The 20,888-nt window shown below is 40.2% G+C and overlaps 1 long non-coding RNA gene across 7 annotated transcripts in view; it reads left to right on the top strand.

The window, feature by feature from the left end:
* The window catches only part of LOC140640365 (uncharacterized), a 150,604-nt gene that overhangs the window by 107,763 nt on the left and 21,953 nt on the right, over nucleotides 1-20,888 (top strand). For 3 of the 7 annotated variants that reach the window (XR_012037065.1, XR_012037073.1, XR_012037058.1), the window contains exons 4-5: nucleotides 999-1,191; nucleotides 19,098-19,314. This is a non-coding gene — a long non-coding RNA (uncharacterized lncRNA). Of the gene's footprint in view, nucleotides 1-998; nucleotides 1,192-13,764; nucleotides 14,864-19,097; nucleotides 19,315-20,888 lie in introns of those variants that run through there. The other 4 variants (XR_012037083.1, XR_012037075.1, XR_012037055.1 and 1 more) reach the window with 2 other exon arrangements.

Here is a 20,888-nt window from a genome sequence, read left to right as displayed (position 1 = left end):
GTGTAGCCAGGGTTCAATATATATGGGAGGTAGCTATGGCTTGAAATATTCAGTCCTCAGTGATGGAGGCAAATAATTCTATCTTAAGTTCTGTTTCCAATCATCTGGAGGGGCTTTTTGTAGAAATGTGTTAAGATGGGTTCTGAGGTTGCATCTGGCTCTGGGACTGATTAGGGCTTAGAAGAAGGGGCAATAGAGTATCAGGGCCCCATATTTTCTTTTTTATACCTTTTCTTAATTTGAAATATATATACTCAATGTCTTTGCCCTGCTCTCGATTCTCATTGTGACATCTTGGGGTATAGTTTGTGAAATGCAGATTCTTTGACAAGGGAGTTTTGGTTTTAATTGCCATTTTAACCCTATCGATGAATACTGTGGCAACACTCTGCTGGAACCTATGGAAGTGGTGAGAACCAGGTGAAATACAACCCAATGTTCACTTCTGAGTTTCCAAAGCAGTGATCAGTCAAAGGGATAACTGATTAACTATTAATCTGATAGGCTGTATTGATGTCCATTTAAAAGCTGTTGGGCATGGGCATACTTTTTCCCAGAAGAAAAAGAGCTAAAGTAGAAATTAGATCCTGCTTCAGTGTTTACCAAGAAAGTTCACACTGACTCTCAAAGCACCTGCATTATTATGTATGTAACTTTTGATTGGTGAATAATTTTTCAAATTAGTAGTTTTTCAGAAACCAATCCAAATACTTTACATACTCCCAAGAAATTAAAAATGTGTATTCACCTTCTCAAAATTGTAATTGAAACCTCTTCTTATTGTTCCCATTTTTAGTTATATCTGATAGTCTCATTGGGACAAAATATATATATAGGCTTTCCATTAATACCACTTAGAGATTTTATATTTAATTGGCATGTTGTTTTTTTTTTTTTAATCCTAGGACTTTCTTGGTGGCCACATTTTAGCACTTTAAAATCAGGATGTGTACACTGTAATGTCTGTAAACATCTCCCCCCTTCCTTTCCCTTCCCAGGCTACTAGTTATTAATTCTATGCTGCTTAGAATTGAGGAAACAGGAAAGTGCATGCATGGAGGATCGATGACCCTTCCTTGTGTTGCAAAAATGGAGAATAAAAACATAACTAAGGCAGATGTGTCCCTCTTCCTCTTCATTTTGAATGTGGCTCCATGTATATCTGACGTGACTCTTCCACAGTGTCTTAAGGTACTGGATATATCTTTCATGTTCCTTTAAGTACTTTATTTCCAACATTTTAAAATTATTTTGGAATAGTAAGGTAATAAGGTTAATTGGTTATTGGTGCTGGAGTGAACAATTTTACTTCTGCCTAGAGATTAAGTTAAAAACCTTAGAATGTAAATCTACGGGGAATGTTAAAGATTTTCCAATTCAGCCAAGGCTTTGGGAGTGAGGCATTGTCCTCTAGGAACCTTCTCTATTTAGGTCTACGGTTGTGCTTGGTCATCCCTCATGGTGATACTATGGCAAGTTCTTAAATATCTCCTGCCCAATTATTTTGACCTTAAAATAGCAATCTTCTAGTTTGACAGACAGCTAGGTTGTGTAATGCTCAGCAAAACACCAGAGGTATTTGGGGGTCAGGCTGCAGAGTTTTGACCTGTCAAGTTACTCAGCACCCCTGAACCTTATTTATTCAAGCCCTTCAGAAAATAATCAGTGTAAATGAGGTTTACACATCTAGAACATGTCAGCACTAGCCTGGATGCTGGGCATACAGTGCAAAAACAGACATAGTTCCTGCTCCCAAAGAACCCTGCTCATGAGAATATACAAGGAAGAGTTGCCATTTGCAATTGTAGGGAAATGGGGTACACTGGATAGGTAAACCGTTTAGAGAAAATACTTCAAAGCTGGGATAGAAGTAAGGATGAATGCCTTAACTTTCTTTCCTGTAAAATGGGGACACACTTCCCTTGTCGGGTTATAGTAAGGAAATAGAGACAATGAATACTGTCTGTGAACTGCTGTGTCCAACAGTTCATTACTGGGCCAGAAAATACATATTGAATCATTACCTTCAAAGCAATGGGGATTCAGAAGTGAGTAGGGTGCTGTCCCCATCCTCTTGGGTCTCACAAGCCAGAAATCTAGCCCTAGCTCCCGAGGCTGTTCTATTATTGCTCTTGTCCCACTTGCCTATTCATTGTTCATGTGTCTGACTCATAAGAGCACCAGCTTAAGGAGGCCAGAAATGCTTCTCTCTCATCCAACATTGTATGTTCAATGCAAAAATAGTTCCGAGTGAACATTTGCTACTTACCCTGTGCCCTGCAGGAGATGCATCTGGCATCCTGCCCTATCATCTCTTCCCTAGCTCTCTAGCTCACACCTGTCCAACTTTCAACAGTCAGCCCCAGCATTTATTTGCCTGAAAATCTTCTCTAGCTAATAAGGGCCACTAAGGCCACATTCAGGGCGGGAGCCACACAGTGATAGGGAATTAAGTCCCACCCCAGCTGCCCCACATCCTCTGCCCTCTGAGGAATTTGTTCTAATTACTCTATAGCAATAACTCGATTGATAATTTACCCTCCATTGGCTGTTTTGCCTTCTTCTCTTACTTCCCCGACTTCCTTACCAGTGATTTCAGGGGTTTAACTCCCAAATAAATCACTTACATCTGAATCCTTGTTTAATTGGCTGTCCAAACTAAAATGTCCACTCAGCACCCAAATCCTTATATTTAAATTATTCTGCTGCCTATAAAGAGCCCATCTCTCATGATGGGAACTGAAAAGGTCACATAAACTTGCATCCACGGGTGTGTACATGACCTGTACTTTGCCAATCAGACATATCCTTAAATTGGAAGCTCATGTCATGAAGGAGGAAATGCCAGAATTGATTATGTTGACAGATGGTAGCAGAGACAGCAATTTGAATGAGTTTCCAGCATCCAGTGTTGGTAGCACACATGGTACAACCCCATGCACAAAGTGTGGCTTCATTGAACAAGTTCTACTTGGATATTTTTGAGTACTGCTCTTTTCCATTGTCCTCTCAGAGATTCCTTGATCTCTCCAATATCTTTTGGGACAAGTTCCTTTCCTGCCAACATGTCAGGTTTTGTTCCTATAGCTTGTACCTAAGAATGCTGTCTATGTCAGTCAGGATAGAGCAAGGAAAACACCCTCTACCTCTTTGAAGCAGACGAGATTTAATACAGAAGGTGATGGAAAAGCTGAAAAGCCAAACAGGGAACAATGAGGTAACCCTCATTGCCTCACATGGAAGCTGCCATCACCCCTGGGGCTCGAGGGACCATGGAGGAAGGGACCACATTCTCTGGCAGGAGGAAGAACAACACTAGGGGGGCTTCCCGGAGAGGTGACCATCTGGGGTCTGAGGCCTGAAGCTCCACAGGAAGTGGGGAAGAGAGAGTAGAAGAACCATCTGGTTTTCTTTCTTCTTCCTCCTCCAATTTTACACCATACTACCCGTAATTTGAAAGTAACCAGATGCTAGAGGGCAAGGGAGCCTATAATAAAGAGAACACGAAAAGAACCAGAAATAGGCCTGAAGGCCAACAGGCAATTGATATGCACAAGTAGTGGGAGCCCCATAGTTTTCGGTGGAGTGAACAAAGAGAATAACCAAGGAGAGGGCTAGGACCAGACTCTTGTATTATATAACAACTCTTAAAGGATAGGGGAATTAGATGATTGCCCCTAAGGAGAAACAGAGAACTAGAAGGAAACTGAGGCAAGAATAGTGTCCCAGATGCCACACCTCTGAAGTCGTCATATCTGCCAGATTCCTAACTGGATTTCCACCAACTAGACCTCTGAATTATTCATTGAGTCTAGACAGGAGACTGAGAGTGCTTATCCATGAGCTTTGGGTATCATCACTTCTAATCCAGGCTATTCCCTGGGTAACGGGAGTTATTAAGTGAGGATAACAGTGCTTGCCAACTTTTACTGGGCAAGGTGAGAAGCAATGCATAATGGAGATTTTTAAATACTTGGCAAAATAGAGACACATGTCGCAGCAGGAACCTTAATTGATAAAGTAGAGACAAATGCATTCACTCTCACGGTTGGAAATTACGAGACTGTCTTACATGACTTCCATGAATAGATGGATTGCGACATCTTTGTTAGTGGCAGCACAGAAAAGAAAACAAAATTCTGCTTGGATTTATGAGAAGGACCATGGTGTAATGGAAAGGGCATCAATTGCAGAGTCAGGAGAACCTCATTTTAATCTCACCTCTACTACTCATTAGTATTGTGATTTGAGGCATTTTCAACTGAGCTCCAGCCTCTTCATGTTTAAAATTGATTCTGTACTGGGCATTGTGCTAGAATAATAACTTGCCCACATAATGGACACTTCATAAATGTTTGTTCCCAGCCTCAGTCTCCCTTCTTTTTTACCATAACACCAGCTTCAGAAAGAAAAGGTGAGAAAATAAACTCAAATTCTTTCTACAAAAAAATGGCTGCTGTGAATCAGTTTTATTGAGACATGCTTAAAGGAATTAAAACCCAAATCTCAGAGCCCCTGCTTATTGTTGAAAGCACCAAAAGCCATGGGCATTATACACCCAAGGCCACTTAATCAGAATTTCAGATGATCTAAAAAAAATTTATCTGTAGGCATATTCCATTTCTTAAAACGAAACAAAACAAAAAACAAAAAAACCTCACTTCCTATATGGCTGCCATAAAACGTGTATTCACTTATATTTTGAGTAGGATTTCATGCTCAGGGGGTGCCTTGGTGTTTCTGTGACCCAAGCAAGGGGTCCCTATGCCTTTATCACACGGTTTCTTCTTGACACAGCTGGAAATATGATTGCCTCAAGGCCCATCACAAAGCAGCGGGATCTCTGCTATGGGTCAGCAGCACAAGGAAGTGTTGCCAAGATACAACAGAAAACACAAGACCCCCAGGTCTCCCTCTGGGTTTCTGGAGCAGTGATCTTTGGCTCAGCTGTGGAAATTTCAGTTCATTCATTGAAAGCCAAACATACCTGTCCCCCAGAGAGGAACATGCCTAATAAAGAGACTTCCTCCTTGCTGGCTAGTCTTGTGGTTTTATTCAGCCCTTAAAGACAGTGTGGGGCCTGAGTACCCCCAGAGCAGCCTAGCCAGGGATGGGAGCAAGCCCCAGAGATAGTCACTGAGGTAGAAAAGCACCAGCCAGCATGGATACCTGAGGGCTGTGATCAGGGCACTCAGAGCTTGCCTTGGCTCTGAAACATCAGATGGAGCTCAGACAAAATCAGGTTTCACTTAAACTTTATCCATCTGCTGACAACCTGTGTGCCTTCTCTCTCATTCTGTGGCTATTCTTTGGTACAGTGCTTTTTATCTATTTACTTTCAGAGCACAACAGGGATATTTATCCCTTAATTTATATATCTAGGCCTATACCTTTAAATATATTTATGATGACATTAAGAGAATAGGATTTCCAACCAATTCTTTTTTTTTTTTTTTTAAGAGTGGCTGTAGTATCAAATCAATCTTAACTCATGTCCTAGGTGATAGAGCTCAAAAGGAAAAGTTCTCTTCTGTTAAGTTGTCCCAGCAGGCCCCTTTCCAGGGTAAGGGACTAATATCCTGAGACTGTAGCTTTTCTCTTGCATTGTTCCCTAGCAGTGCAAACTATTAGTGTATAGTGCCATGGACCTCTATCCTTGAGGCCCCGTCAGTAATTGGTGTTCTGGAATTACTATAAAAGCACCTTGTCCTCCTATTTCTCCTTTTTTTTTTTTTAATGTATTTACTTATTATTTATGGTAGCCAATGGCTATAGTTAACCACATCCTGTTCTTTGAGGAGTAATTTAAACATAGTTAGCCCTTCATTTTAATATTTATTTCCATATTCTAAAATAGAATGCTACCTCTATTTACATTTTATTATGGTAGATACAATTATGTCTCTTATATCCATTTACATTCCTCCATCTTTCCAGTTTGTGACAATATTTGTATTACCTGACAATGGAAGTCACTGTTGAGCCAAGGAGCCTATTACCATGTTTCCATTCTTGTTCAGGTATTTTCCCTAGAGCTGAGAATTTGGTCATTTAAAAAAAAAAATGCATTTAGTTTTCTCCATCCATGCTAAGTCTTTCCAGTGATTTCTATAGCATAATATTCAAGGCACTGTTTTCTAGCACATTAAGTATAGTTACTGACTTAATTTTCACAGAAACTCAGTGAGGTAGGTACATTATGATCCATTTTATCGATGGGAAATGTGAAACAAGGAGATTAATTGACTAGCATGGTGAGATTCTAAAAGGCAGAGTTGGGCTCCTGCATCCACTCCCCCAACCTCAAGCATCACAGCCCTTGATGGAATTTTCTATGTAAGCAAGCCTAGCAGATCATTAGTTAGAAACTTTTTGTGAAGCTCTTTCTGCTATAGGTCCCTTGTTATCTGGTTTCACCTGGATTGTGTGCTTTCTACCCTTACGCCCACTAGTCATACTTGTCCAGAGGATTTCCTTCTCTCCCTCCTGGGTGGTTTTCTTGGTTTTCTGGATAGCATTCCCTCTTTCTTGGTTTACCTTCTAGCTTTGGGTGGAGCCATCCATGAGAAGGTTTCTCAGAAAAGGTCAGGGTGGACAAATACTTTTTTAGATCTTAAACATCAAAAAACATTTGCATTCTGTCTTGATAGTGCTGGGTACAGCAGTCACGGAAATTCTTACTCTTGGTCATTTGAGTGTAACCTGTTTTTTCCCCCTTATTAGAACTTTTACTGTCTTCCTAGTGTTGGAAAGTGTTGGACACGACATGGTGTGTCTTTTCTCATACATTATACTAGGTGTTCAGGAGGCTTTTTCATTATGGATGTACGTGTACTTCAGGTCCAAAAATGTCCTTGCAATATTTCTCTTGACCTTTTTCTCTTCCATACCCTATTGGTAGGATGTTAGGCCTCCTGGCTTCCTCTATTTTTTCAAAAAGGTGTTATTTCCTTGTTTTCCAAATCTTTTACAAATTTTATATTTGTATAAGTTTAGCTCTCACATATAAATTTCTAAGAACACTCTCTGATCCTAAAATTAATCTCTGCCTTTTTCTTAATAGTATCCTGATCTTGTTTTGACAATAAATAGCTTACCTCTCTGAGATCATTAAATATAGTTTTATTAAACTTCTCTTTTGAGTTTCCTTTCTGCCTTTCTCGTTTTGATGTCCCTAATTATGTTAGAGGCTTTCTTCAAATGTCAAGTAGTTCTCAACTTTCTCTTAAGATTTTAAAAGTTAGGTTAGTAAGTGCAGATTGGAAGCTTGGTGTAGCTGGACATAGCTTGCCAACTGTCCAGTAAATTGGATAAAGATTTAACCTTTTCATTATGAAGTTTCTAAATGTCCATGCCTACAGGTTTTTCTCTAGGCACATGAAGTATTTGTGTAGAATTATATTGAAATCCAGCATTAGATATGGGGGTTCCTAAAGCTCCTTCTGCTATTTCTGCAAGTTGGACTCCACCTCCCTATCACGTTGCTTAGCATTGTCTTTTCCTTTTCTTTCCCCATTACTAAGTCCTTAGGTATTTCAATGTAGAGAAGTTTGGGTTCGTGTTGACTCATGTCCTCACAGTACTCTTTCTACCCCTAATCAACTTTACAGTTTTCCTAAATGAAGGCAGTTCTATAAAATATATATATATATATATATATATATATATATACACACACACACACACACACACATATATATCATATAACTTATATATACACATATATATCATATAACATACACACACACACACACACACACACACACACTGTTCAAGTTGTGCCACAAACCCAAACATCAATTATGGAGTGAAAATTTTTAATAGTTATATGATAGCTATGGATAAACTTGCCTTCTGGACTAGTGCCAACTTACATGTAATCCTTATTTCCTTATAATGTGTGATTACTGCATTAAGATTATTACATTTATCTTGAAGTACATTAATCTCCTTGTTGGAGTGACTGCTAAAACTGCATGTTTATTTATCTTTTGGAGGAGTGTGCTTCAGATTTTCTACATATTGGAATTCCTGTCTATTGACTTTCAATGGAACTCTCTAGACCCCTTGGCAAACCTATCATTAAGGGCTCCTCCCCAAGCCCTTAAGGGCTGTAATAACATATAGGTGTAGATATACCTGGTTATTTAAACAAGATTTCCTATATGTGGAATCAAATTTCTTCATTTCCTGGCCTAACACTGGATTGTTTTCTGCTTCTTGAAGTTTCCCTAGATACCACATTATTTTGTTTCTACCTCCTATCACACCCTTTCCATTCTCCTTTGGTCCAGGTTCTCAACTTGACCTCTGATGTAAAACTGTTGGGATCCTATACTCACTCTTCTAAGTCTCTTTAGGGGATTCCATCCAGCCCATAGTTTTATGCTGATCACTCCCAGACATTTATCATTAACTATGTTGTATTCCCAGAACTCCTGACTCTAGTGGCTGGCTTAACATTTTCATATGCTTAGCATGACCAATAGAGAACTTTAGAGTTACTGCTACCTGCACACACACTACCCCTTAGGTTCTCCCTTCTTCCCATTTTGGAAAATGGCACCAAAATCTCACCAGTTGTTCAAGTCACACATCTGACAATGATCTTTGATTCTTCTCTTTCAACTCACAAAAGCCATTTATATACACACTGTGGATCCTACTCCAGCAAACACCTTGAATCTGTCCAGTTCTATGCATTTCTCTCTCACCTTAGACAAAGACCTCATGTTTCTTATGGACTACAATGGCTTCTTACTGGTATTTCTGCTTCCAGCCTTGGACATAGCAACCACAGTAAACTTTTTTGAACCCCAAATCAGATCATAAGTCAGTTTAAAATCTTCTAAAAGTCTCTGTAACTACAGCACAATACATCCACTGGCTTTTGGCCTGCCAAGTCTTGGTTTTTCACAACTCCAACCTCATTCCCTTTCTAGAGTCTTTCGACTAGCTCTTCCTCTGCCTACAATGAGCTTCTCTATCATTCACACATGGCTCCATCTTTCTTATTATTTTCATCTAAAATGTCACCTTCTCAGAAAATCCTTCCCTGGGCACCCACCTAGGGTATTCAGTCATTATCTTTCCCACCAGCCTATTTTAATTCTATGGATGACACATTACTATCTGATATATTCTGTTTATTGTCTGTTTATTGCCCCCACCAGAATGTAAATTCCTTGAAGGCTATGACCTTATAAACCTCATCCAACTTAGTATAATCAGTGTCCAGCACTAAAAAGCACTATTTATTGAATGAATGGACTGATAAATGGAATAGAGGCACTTTAGAAGTGAGAAAACCAGAGGGAAAAGCAACTTGCCACAGATGACGTAGATAGCAGGCTATTTGGCCTATTGCTTTAAATGTATTCATTGTCTTAATGACCTCCACTATATCCTATAGCTACTATTTTTAATTATACTGTTGGTTCCATCACTGAGCAGCTTAGTTTCTTATTCTAGAGTCTTACCTTACCAGCATTATCCCACTTGAGAGTTCTATGCCCAGAAGCCAACTATATGTTGTCACTGGTCATCTTTATCCTGAGGTAGTTACAAGCTTTATTTATAAACTTTGAGAACTTTCTTTTTGGCTGTTATTTCCTGTTGACCCACTAGAAACCCACCTTCTGCCAAACCAGATACTTAATAGTGTTCATGCAGAGAATGGGATTGTAAATCCACAGGGTAATTATGGTTTGCTGGAAAGAGCTTTGCCTGGGGAAACCTGGCTTTTCATCTATTTCTGTTACCCAGGAGCTATCTGATCATAAGTAAGCCCTTAACACCCTAAGCTTCAATTTTGTTGCCTGCCCAGCTTTGCCATGAGCAGAGGAAAATTAAAAAAACAATCCACTCTTACTCTCTCCCACTCATCTATTTGGAATAATACATATGAAAATTCACTTCACAGGGATTAAGTGAATTCATAAATAATCCAGTTAGTTGGATTAAATGAACTCATGAATATAAAAACATTTTGCCGAGTGTAAAATGCACTACAGATGTCGGGGATTAAATGTAAGGGATTGCTCACAGGAATCAGTTCCTAATGCATTAAATATATGGCCATCAGTAAGTGTGATTGTTTAAAGTCCCCATTAAAAGCCAAACTTTCAGAACAACTGTCCTCTTAACTAGTATACTTTTGAAATGAGATTATTGTGTACACAGTAGCCCATCCAAATGGTATAAAATGAAAACTGAAAGCTCACTCTCACCTCAAACCCCACAAGTATATTGCCCAGACCCAAGCAGTTAGCCTTAGCTTGCCCTTTTTAGTTACTAAAATAATTACCTAACATAATAATAGTTTTGTACCTGACAGTGAGTCCAACATTGTTACAAGCCCTTTATACATTAACTCATTTTGATGTTCACAATAACTGTATGGCTCAAATATTACTATTATCCTGGTTGTATATATCAACATACTGAGCCATAAGGATGGGATTTGTCCACTGTCACACAGCTAAATACAGATTATTGGAGCTCAGGCTCCAAAGGTCATGCTCTTAGACACCTTTCCAAATGAGTATACAGAGTATGTATAGAACATTCAGCTGTATAATGTATCCTGATAAGATTTTTAATATCTTCTGTTTTTTTGTTATTAAAAATAAAGTGCAAAACATAAAAAAAATTAAGCCACCATGGACAACCCAGTGATTCTGTGTTTATCTTTAGCATACATTTCTGTAAGTGGAGAGCTGAAACAGGACATATATATTAAACGTTGCAAGTGATACCACCAAAGTGCCTTCCACAATGAATAGCAATGTTCACCTAGAATCTACAAGCCACCAGATAATTCACTGAGAGGACCTGTGATTTTTATGTACCTCTTTTTTTTTTTTTTCTGTAATTGCTTTTTAAATCTGAGTGCTCTGCTGTTTGACAAGGGATTTTACCACAGAGTAAACACAACTTTTTGGGAAAAGTTCCTCATATTCCTGTGGGGTGATATCTCAGCTCCTGGGCAGGGGGTTAGCAGGCATCTGATGAGCTCTCTGCTTCTGCTGCCTGGTATCCTGAGGCTCTGAAAAAATTGCTGTGAGGCTATTCACCTTGGCTCAGCCTGAGATCTACTCTGACAGATTTATTGGCTCTTAAACCTTTACCCAAGCAGAACCTCTAAACCAATATACGGTTTCACTCATTTGCACTCCAGGGAAAGAGAGCAGCCAAGAAGGGAGAGGAATGAGACTCCAAAGATGTAAGTCCACTCCTCTCTTGCCGCCTTGCAAACTTCTTAGGAAATGGAATTCATTTCTTTCCAATGAACATCCGAGCAAGAGTGCATAAGCAGAGGGGGAGGGGCAGAGGGAGAGGGAGAAGCAGACTTCCCACTGAACAGGGAGCCTAATGCAGGGCTTGATCCTAGGGCCCCAGAATCATGACCCGAGTTGAAGGCAGACTCTTAACAGGTTGAAGGCAGACTCTTAACAGACTGAGCCACCCAGGTGCTCCATGGCTGTGTTTTTTTGTTTGTTTGTTTGTTTGGGCAGAGTTTTCTCAGTCCATTGGCATGTGGAAATACATTGGTGAAAGGAAATTAGCGAGATCATTCAGTCAACCACTGTATCCATTATCTGATTTTTAGAGGAAAATATTGAATGAGAAACTTGCAGTATTCCCCCAGCTTCTATAAGAATGGAAGATGGAGAAAATGGCATCAATTTCAACAGGAGGGAATTTAGAGCAATAAGAAGAATACCTAAAGGAAGACCCTAGGTATATTATCCATATTTTCCTGCTGAGAAAACTAAAGCTTAGAGAGAGGTTAGATGACTCAACCTACCTTATGTAGAAAGGGGTGAAGCCACAGTTCAAACTCTGGTTCCAGTTTCAGAGTCATGTACCCTCTGCTGCACCCATTGGTGGTCTCCAAACCTGACTAATAACGCTTTCTAATTCCACCTACTTAATACTGACATCCTTCTATGTGCTACAGACACATGAAAATGCTGGATAAGATATCATGAAACTATTTTACATTTAGGCAAAGAAGAAAAGGAGACAGAGACTGAGAAATGGAGAGACAAAACCCTTACATGCCAAAAATAAAGAACCTCATAACCAATGTGGCAAATACAGGAGTGGAGTCCAGAACAGAGGATATCAGACATGACCACAGAACCTAACAGCCAGGGGTTGGGGTTTTTGACACATGGCCTTTGGGTAAGGAGAGGTAAGGAGTCAGAACTGAAATTCACACATAAAGCGAGGACCAAGGAAGACCTGCTCCCACTCTGTTGGGGTACTATAAAACATGTTCACTTACTAAAGCTACTGGCAAAATTCTCACTCCTCAGGTATCTGGGTGGGGAAAATTTCCCACAATAAATGGCAATTTAAAAAATCTGTGTCATGCATAGGTGTAGCATCCAAATTTTAGCAGAGGAACCCCAAATGCAGATATTAATACAGATACCATAAATATTTCTGACAGTGAAACTCCTGGTCTTCATCAAAGAATCAAATGTAAGACTCCTCTGAATGATTACTACCACATCCTAAAGTACACAAGAGAAGCTATATCCTAACTGAAAAAAATGCTTCATAAAGGACAAATCAAGGAAGTGGCCACAAAATGGGAGAGTCAACAGATACATGTGGGAAAAATAGCTTTAGACCGTTAGATTATCTCAGGTTCTTGTGGTGCTAGCTATAAATTTAAGCATATTTATAATTATGAAAGTGATAAAGGGAGAAATTAAAAGCCCTCATTAAAAAAAAAAAAAAAAACAGAAAAAAGAATTGGCAGTTAAGACAACCCAGTAGAGGGGCGCCTGGGTGGCCTAGTGGTTAAGCATCTGCCTTTGTCTCAGGGCGTGATTCCAGGGTCCTGGGATTGAGTCCCACATCAGGTTCTCTGCAGGGAGCCTGCTTCTCCCTCTGCCTGTGTCTCTGCCTCTCTCTATGTCTCTCATGAATAAACAAAATCTTAAAAAAACAAAGACAACTCAGTAGAACTCAAGATGAAACACTGTGGATAAAATTCAGCAACAACTAGCTCTGAGAGTAGATTGGCACAGTGAAAGAGAGAACTGACACAGGGGATATTTCTGAAGAAATTACCCAGAGGGTGGCAGAGAGAGATAAACAGGTATAAAATCAAAAGATAGGTTTGGAGATATGGAGGATTAAATTAGAAGTTTGAATTTAGCTCTAATGGGATTTCAGAAAGAAAAAATGGGAACAGAGCAATGCTCTACATGAAATGGGGATGACTTGTCAAGAACTAAGAAAAGTCTTGAAACCTCGCACTAGAGCGGCACACTGAATCCTGCACACAATATGCAAATCTAGTAGATTCATTATATGAAGGGTACAACACTGAAGCAAACAAGAGTTGAAGAGCCAGTAGGGAAAACAAATAACATACAAAGGAATAATCATTAGAATGGGAAACATCAGCAAAATAGAGACCAGAAAACAAATCTGATCATCAGAATCACCTGAGAAGCACATGAAAACACAATGTTTTAACCCTAGATGCTTTGTATAGCAGTAAACTATGATTTGTAAAAAAAAAAAAAAAAAAAAAAAAAAAAACGCTTTGGGATGATCAAATAGGTTCAAAACCCTTTTATTTCTGAGCACCAACTACATAAACACACACATGTTCACATTATCTTATACACTGAACTCAAGTGTGTGTTAGTGAAATTTACCCCCTACTCCTAAAAACCATGGAGAGGTTTAATCCAAAACCAAGGATAATTTAAAAAGATTTTTTTATTCAATCTCTAGGAGACTCATGCTAAATGGTGCCAGAAGATGATCCCCAAAGAAAAAGCAAAGGAGCTAGTACAAGCATCTCTGACCTCAAGATTCCTCAACACTTCTACTACTGCCCCCCTCCAGTAGATCTGTTAGCATCAGAGGACACGTCACTCTGCCTCAGACCTCTGGAATCCTGTGTGCATGGTTGAGAAGAGTGAACAGCGTGCATTAGAGCATGTGGCAAGACATGACTCCTGTCTTATTTGATATTAAATACAAAAAGACACATTAACAGCAGAAATTTAGTCTACTTTGCCTTTATGAACTTCTGTTCTCAGACTACTGGTTGTTTATATAACTTCCATAAAAGGATCATTCTACATTAAAGTAATACTAGGTATAATTGGAATATTTTCTACGTACCCCCAACACAAAAAACCTGGAAGTCTCCAGAAGGGATGGAGGGCAGTGAGATTTTGTCACATTGTTCTACATGCATGTAGTAATGTTTGCTCTTTGGCCTGAACTCCTTATACTTTTCCCCTTTCCATAGAGGATGCTCACATAAAATAATAGCATATTCACATGACAGAACTATGCTGGTAGAAAAATGATGCTTTAAATAGATAAATATTTAAAACTTCATTAGTAATAAAGAAAATGATAAAATTCTATTTTCTTCCATTAGATTAATGAGTTTTGTTTTTTATTTTTTTTAAATTGATGGTACCTAATATTGGTGAAGTTGTAGAGAAATGGGCACTACTTTGCTGTTGGGAGTATAAATTGGTATATACTTCCTAGATAGAAATTTGGTAATATGTAGTCAAAGTCTTAAGAATTTACATAGATTTTCTTTTCAGCTCAGCAATTCCATGTAAAGAGTATATATTTTTTAAAATTGAAGGACTGCAGCATTGTTTATATTAAAATTTGGAGGGGATCCTTGGGTGGCTCAGCGGTTTAGCACCTGCCCTTGGCCCAGGGCATGATCCTGGAGTCCCGGGATCGAGTTCCATGTCGGGCTCCCTGCATGGAGGCTGCTTCTCCCTCCGCCTGTGTCTCTGCCCCTCTCTCTCGCTCTCTGTCTTTCATTAATAAATAAATAAAAATCTTTAAAAAAAAATTTGGAAACAACTTAAGTGTCACAAAACAGGAATCATTCCAATAAAACCTGGTGCTATACAATGTGATACAGTTAGGAAAGATATTCCTAACACAGAGGTAGTATTTTTTTTTTGAGGTAGTATTTTAAAAGTTGCAAAATTAAAGGTAATATAAAGCAATCTTTTTATTATAGATAAGAACATACAAAATCAAGGAAGAGACTAAGATTTGAGAATGATTATCTCTGGGTGGTGGGAACTTAGGGGTGTTTTTTTTTCTGCACAATATTTTCTATAAGTTTTGCAATGAAATTTTTTTAATAAAGGGAAACTTGTGGTCACAAAAAATTTTAAGCAATATGAGATAATGCCAATTATGCCAAAATGAAGGTTGCCTTATGATTACAACTGTATAGAAATGTGTGGGGATGCCTGGGTGGCTCAGCGGTTTAACACCTGCCTTTGGCCCAGGGCGTGATCCTGGAGGCCCAGGATCAAGTCCCACATCAGGCTCCCTGCATGGAGCCTGCTTCTCCCTCTGCCTGTGTCTCTGCCTCTCTCTCTCTCTCTCTCTCTCTCTCTCTCTCTCTCTCTGTGTGTGTGTGTCTCTCATGAATAAATAAATAAAATCTTTAAAAATAAAAAAAAAGAAATGTGTGTATGAAAGGAAAGAAGGAAGGGGGAGGGAGAGGAGGAAAAATCTCTCAATAATTCAATAATGCCTTTCTTTGGCCTGTGGAATAGGGGGCAAATGTTCTCTGCTTTTATGAATTTCTCATACTTTCTAATGTAGTACCAATTTTATACTAGAAGGAAATTTAATAATCAGGATCTTCCCATTATATTTCATTTTATATACCTCTCTGCCATGTGAAGTATCCATTTAGAATCCTAACACCAAATTTCTGGGCTCCATCCAGGCCACTGTATTAGCTAAGTATGCATAAAATATTACTATTGAATTTATGATTTCAATCAGAGGAGGCTAGAAGACTCTTCTAGAATCCTCTCACGAGTCTATCAGGAATCTGGGTGGGATTAGACCTTCTTTGTCTCCACTCCGTATTCTGTCTGGGTCTCCAGAGGGAGTGGAGAGCAATGAGATTTTGGCACCACTGTTGCAGACTCACGTTGTAGTACACTCGCTTTCTGGCGTGAATTCCTCACACATATGCTCTGCTTCTCTACTCCAGAGCAGAGGGCTCCTTGCCTGCACCAGTCTGGATGTCAGCAGGTGGCCTCCTGGCCCAAAAAGCTTTCTGTATGAATTACTGTGTGTGGTTTCTGCACATTGAAACTTGGCACCCACACCCTCCTTATCCCTGTGCACATCCTCCATATTCCATTAGAAGCCATCCAGATTCTTGGACTGGATATTAGCCAAAACCAGACTTCAAAGAATCACCTAGCTTCCATCTGCCAAGATACCACATTCCCTTCCCCTTTTCAGCTCCCAGGCTTGTCTCCACAGAGCCACCTGCATGAACTGATCTTGCCCCTCTGTGGCCCAAGAATCTTCTGTGGCTTCCTATCACATTCAGGATAATGTATGTATTCCATAGATGGAAAGTGAGGTCCTTCCTGGTGTGTCCCCAACTTGTCTAGTCGGCCTTCACCTTCACCAAACACTCCGACCTTCTCTATTGCTGTAATGCATGGTCTCTGGACTTGACCTACTTCCTCACTTGTCTCTGCTTTTCCACGTGCTCTTCTCTTGCCTTCTCCACGTTGCTCCTCCTTCTATATCTGTTCATTCTTTAGAAGTCAGTTTGAGAGTCATTGCCTTTGGGAAGGCTTCCTGACTCCCACCTGCCCTGTCCTCCCCCTCCATCCCAGGTGCTCTGGCACATGCCCCCTACAAACATCCTAGAGTATGTGCCAGCTCAGCTCTGTCCTTCACTGGATTGTGAGGTCCTTGCAAATAAGGACTGGGTTTTTCACTCGTTTTATTCCAGTGTCTAGCCTTCTTCCATAGTTTCCAAAGAATGGCAAATACTCAATATGTATCCAGTACTTCCATTCCTGGTATAATCCCAACAATTGCAAGACAGGTACAAGAATGTTCACAGCAACATTAATTGCATTGGTTCCAAACTGGAAAGAACTGAAAGGCCTGTTCACCATAGAATAAGTAAGTAAGAGACACCTGCGTGGCTCAGCAGTTGAGCATCTACCTTCAGCTCAGGTCGTGGTCCTGGGATCCTGGGATCAAGTTCCACATCGGGCTCCCCACAGAGAACCTGCTTCTCCCTCTGCCTGTGTCTCAGCCTCTCTCTCTCTCTGTCTCTCAGGAATAAATAAATAAAGTCTTATTTTAAAAAAAGTGAATCACAGCATGTTAAATAAATAAATCCTATGCAATAATGAGAATAAGTGAATCAATGTTGTGAATTAATCTCACAAACATAATGTTGAGTGGAAGAATTTATAAGAGAGTCGATGACTCCATTTATGTTAGCTCAAAAGCAGGCCAAGTCATCTGTGGTGTTAGAAATCATGGAAGGAGTTACCCTCGAAGGTATAGGGTAACTCATAGGAGCCTCTGGGATCCCAGTAATGTTCTGTTTCTTGATCAGGATGCTGGCTGCATGGACATTTTCACACTGTGAAAATCCACCCAGCTGCGTATTTATGACTTGTGCATATATCTGTCTCTTATGCCCCAATAAAAATTTTAATGTAGAAAAGTTCCCTTTGTGAAACATGTCTCTCTGTGGCGTTTAGAACAGTGACAGATGGGGAATGTAGGTTTGATTCAAGTGAATTGCCAGCTTGATTAATGCTCTTTTTTTCCCCACTCAGGATGGTGTGGCATGGCAGAAAGGAAATTTTTTTTAAGTGGAAAAAACTCTCCCTCTAGAGTGTCTAGCATTTGCTTTAAGAAATGTGATGCTCGATGGTGTTAGCAGGTGTTCATTCAGAGAGCTGGGCTTCTCAACTTGAATTTCAGCAGGCTCAAATAATTTGGGAATGTGTCAGGGTATAAATAAACAGATAACTATAATTGGGATTTCACTCTTTGCTTTGCATCTTCATCCTTCTGTTTTTATGGCTGCTGTCACCAGCGGGCACAGGTCCATCACACCTCCCCTACACTCCATTGGTTCACGTCTCATTGCTGCAGTTCAACATTGGGCTTCTTCTTGGGTTAAAGATAAATTATCTCAATTAATCTTTCATCTTTTCCCCCTCCAAATCTTAAGGAATCTAGAAATAGCAGACGAGGGCACATGTTTAAAAAGAGATTTTCTTCTCTTTAATCAGACAAATGTGGAAAAGAAGCCTGGTGACTCTTGTCTCTGAGATGACCGCGGCCCTCTCGGGCGCTGCCCATGGGCGCCTGTCCAGCCACCCCTGCAGGGACTCACCAAGCTTCTCTCACGTTCTGTACTAAAAACCTTTCAGTGTCGGCACAGATGGGAATTCTGCTGCCTCCTTCTCATTTCCCATTTCCTGCACTTTTTCTTCCTAAGCACTCGAAAGCCCGAAATAGAATCATGGTTTTCTGAGTCTGTGTGTAGGAACTTAGTGTGTGTGTGTTGGCGGCAGGGGGGTGGGGGGGGGGGGTGACCGGCCACAGTTTCTGTAATTCCCTCTAATTACCACACCCTGATGTAATTTCCTACTGGCTACAAGGTAGAGGAAAGATTCAGAAGAGCTCAGAGTGTCTTTCAGAGAAGAGCGTAGGTTTTCCTTCAGGGGGTGGTTAGGGAAGGCCCACCGAGAAGCAGTGCGTTAGTGCCCAAGGAGGACACAAGAGGGCACAAAAAGCCGGGGTTTTTGCAGGCCTTCCACCTAACAGCCCCTTTCACCAATATCTCTGCTCTCCTGAGGTCTCCTCCTCACTGGATATCTCCCTTCTCTCTGCCTTTTTTTAAACTGAGTTCCCAAAAGGGTTAACCTCCTTGCTCCTCTCTGCCTAGTTGAGTTCCCTCCATCATACCAAGTCTAGTTCAAATCCCACCTCCTCTGGGAAGCCTTCCTGGTTGACTTGAGCTGGAAGGGACTTCCCACTCGTCTGATTCTTTAAAACCCCTGCTAATGTTAACTGAGCGCTTATGTGCCAGACATTATTCTTAGCTCTTTACACATACATAGTCAGAATCCTTACTGTGACTCTACAAAATAAATTTTGTTAGTTTTCCCATTTTACAGATAAGGATCCTGAGGCCCATAGTGATAACTTAGCTCCCTAATTAGATGAGAGGCTTCATTTACCATTCTCTTTGATTTACTGATTTGTCCCTTTCACAGCACAAGATTGGAGACCTGGGATCGCTAATTGTTCAACTCAGGCTTGTCCACTGCTCTGTGTGCTTAATGCGACTTAAGACCATGGCAAAAAAGATCTTGGAAATCATTTCCATCCATTAGTATACGCTCTCTTTCCATTTCTGTCAACCCTGAGAACTGTACGATGGAGGAGGTGGAACTGATAAAAGCCACAGCAACAAAAGCAAGGCCTTGTTTGGTAGGTGTTGTATGCCAGACACTGTGGTGAGTGATGTACATTTGATATCTCTCCTAATCCCAGCTCTTCTTTCCAAGAAGGATCACAGAGAGGTTACAAAAACTTGCAATAGGATCAAATAAGTAGATTAAGCAAAGGGAATACAAATGTAGAAAGTCACACAAAATTCTGAGTCCGGTTATTACCCAGGAACACATACCCTAAGGACCCTCCTACGGAGGTGAGCCGCAAAGTTGGCTCTAGGTTTAACTAGTATTCATGACAAAGAAGGACACCTAATCCATTACAACACTCCCAGTGCCTTCAAGATAAAGACAAACCCTCTGTTCAGAAGAAGCGCACATAAATGTCTCATCAAATCATTTCCTATTACAATTCTCGGCACAGGCCAATCTCATCTTATTGAAAAACACGATAGTAATATCCATCAAGGAGGGCAGCAGAACTATTTGGCCTAAGTATGCAGTTTAATTTGGTTTAACTTCATTTATCTAAGAGATGGGTGGACTGTACATGTTTCAGGAAATTCCCTACCAATGCCACTTCTCACAACTGGGCTCCACATGATTACCTTTCCACCTTTAACTAAAAGCTAAATAGGTATTTTGGTATAAATCCCCCACCCCGAACATCCTATAGAACTTGCATGCCCAGGAATAGCCTTTGGGAAACCCAGTCTTCCAGGCAACATGGAGTTTTCGATGGGGAAAATGAAATTCAAACTCCTTTGTAAGATTTATGATGCCTTTAACAACCCAAACTCAGTCTGCTTTTCTAGACCTGATTTATTGCCCTCCTTTTAGCATCTTCATGCTTCAACCAAACTAACCTACATCAAGTTCCACGAAGACACTCCGTGTGCTCACTCATTGAGACCCCATACGTGCTTCCTAACCACCCTCTCCTGTCTCCTGTCTCCTCTAGCTTCTCTGCCTACTGGGTCTTGAAGGATATCACCTTTTCTGTGATTCCTCCCCGGGTTCCACCTAACAATTAATCTTACTCTTTACTAGATTCCCATAACATTTTGCTACTACCGTATTTTATTATCCCCTTTTGTTAGCTTCTCTGATTTTCTTTCCTGCCACATTGTCAGCTCCTCCAGGGTAGAAATGTGTCTTATTTATCTTTGTATCCCAGCATTGGGGACATCGTCTGACCTGGATTTATTTCACCAGATATTTATCGAGTGCTTCCTGTACAGACAAAGCAAGCTGGGACAACTCCTATCCTGTAATGCTAGGTTAAAAAACAACATGTGAGTTATTCTGCAGGTGACCTAAATATGTTTCCATTATCTGAAGCCACCCAGATCTCTGGAGATGGATTATTCAATATGCTTGATATAGAAAAGGAAGGCCCAGTACATGGTTAGGTTGAATCACAAACTGATTGTACCGAACACTGTTTCTTAACTTGGGTTTTCCTAGATTTGAGAAGCAACTAAAAAAAGCTGCACTTGCAGCTTTTTCCAAGCATTTATTCCAAGCATTTTCTCTTGTTTGTGCAACCTCCATCAAGCCGAAGGACTTTGCAAAATTATATCTGGCATGCAGATATATCACTTCATCCAT

This window comes from Canis lupus, chromosome 1 (assembly GCF_048164855.1).
Source record: "Canis lupus baileyi chromosome 1, mCanLup2.hap1, whole genome shotgun sequence".
In the NCBI taxonomy this organism is placed as follows: Eukaryota; Metazoa; Chordata; class Mammalia; order Carnivora; family Canidae; genus Canis; species Canis lupus.
This window is presented reverse-complemented; position numbering and strand designations above follow the sequence as displayed.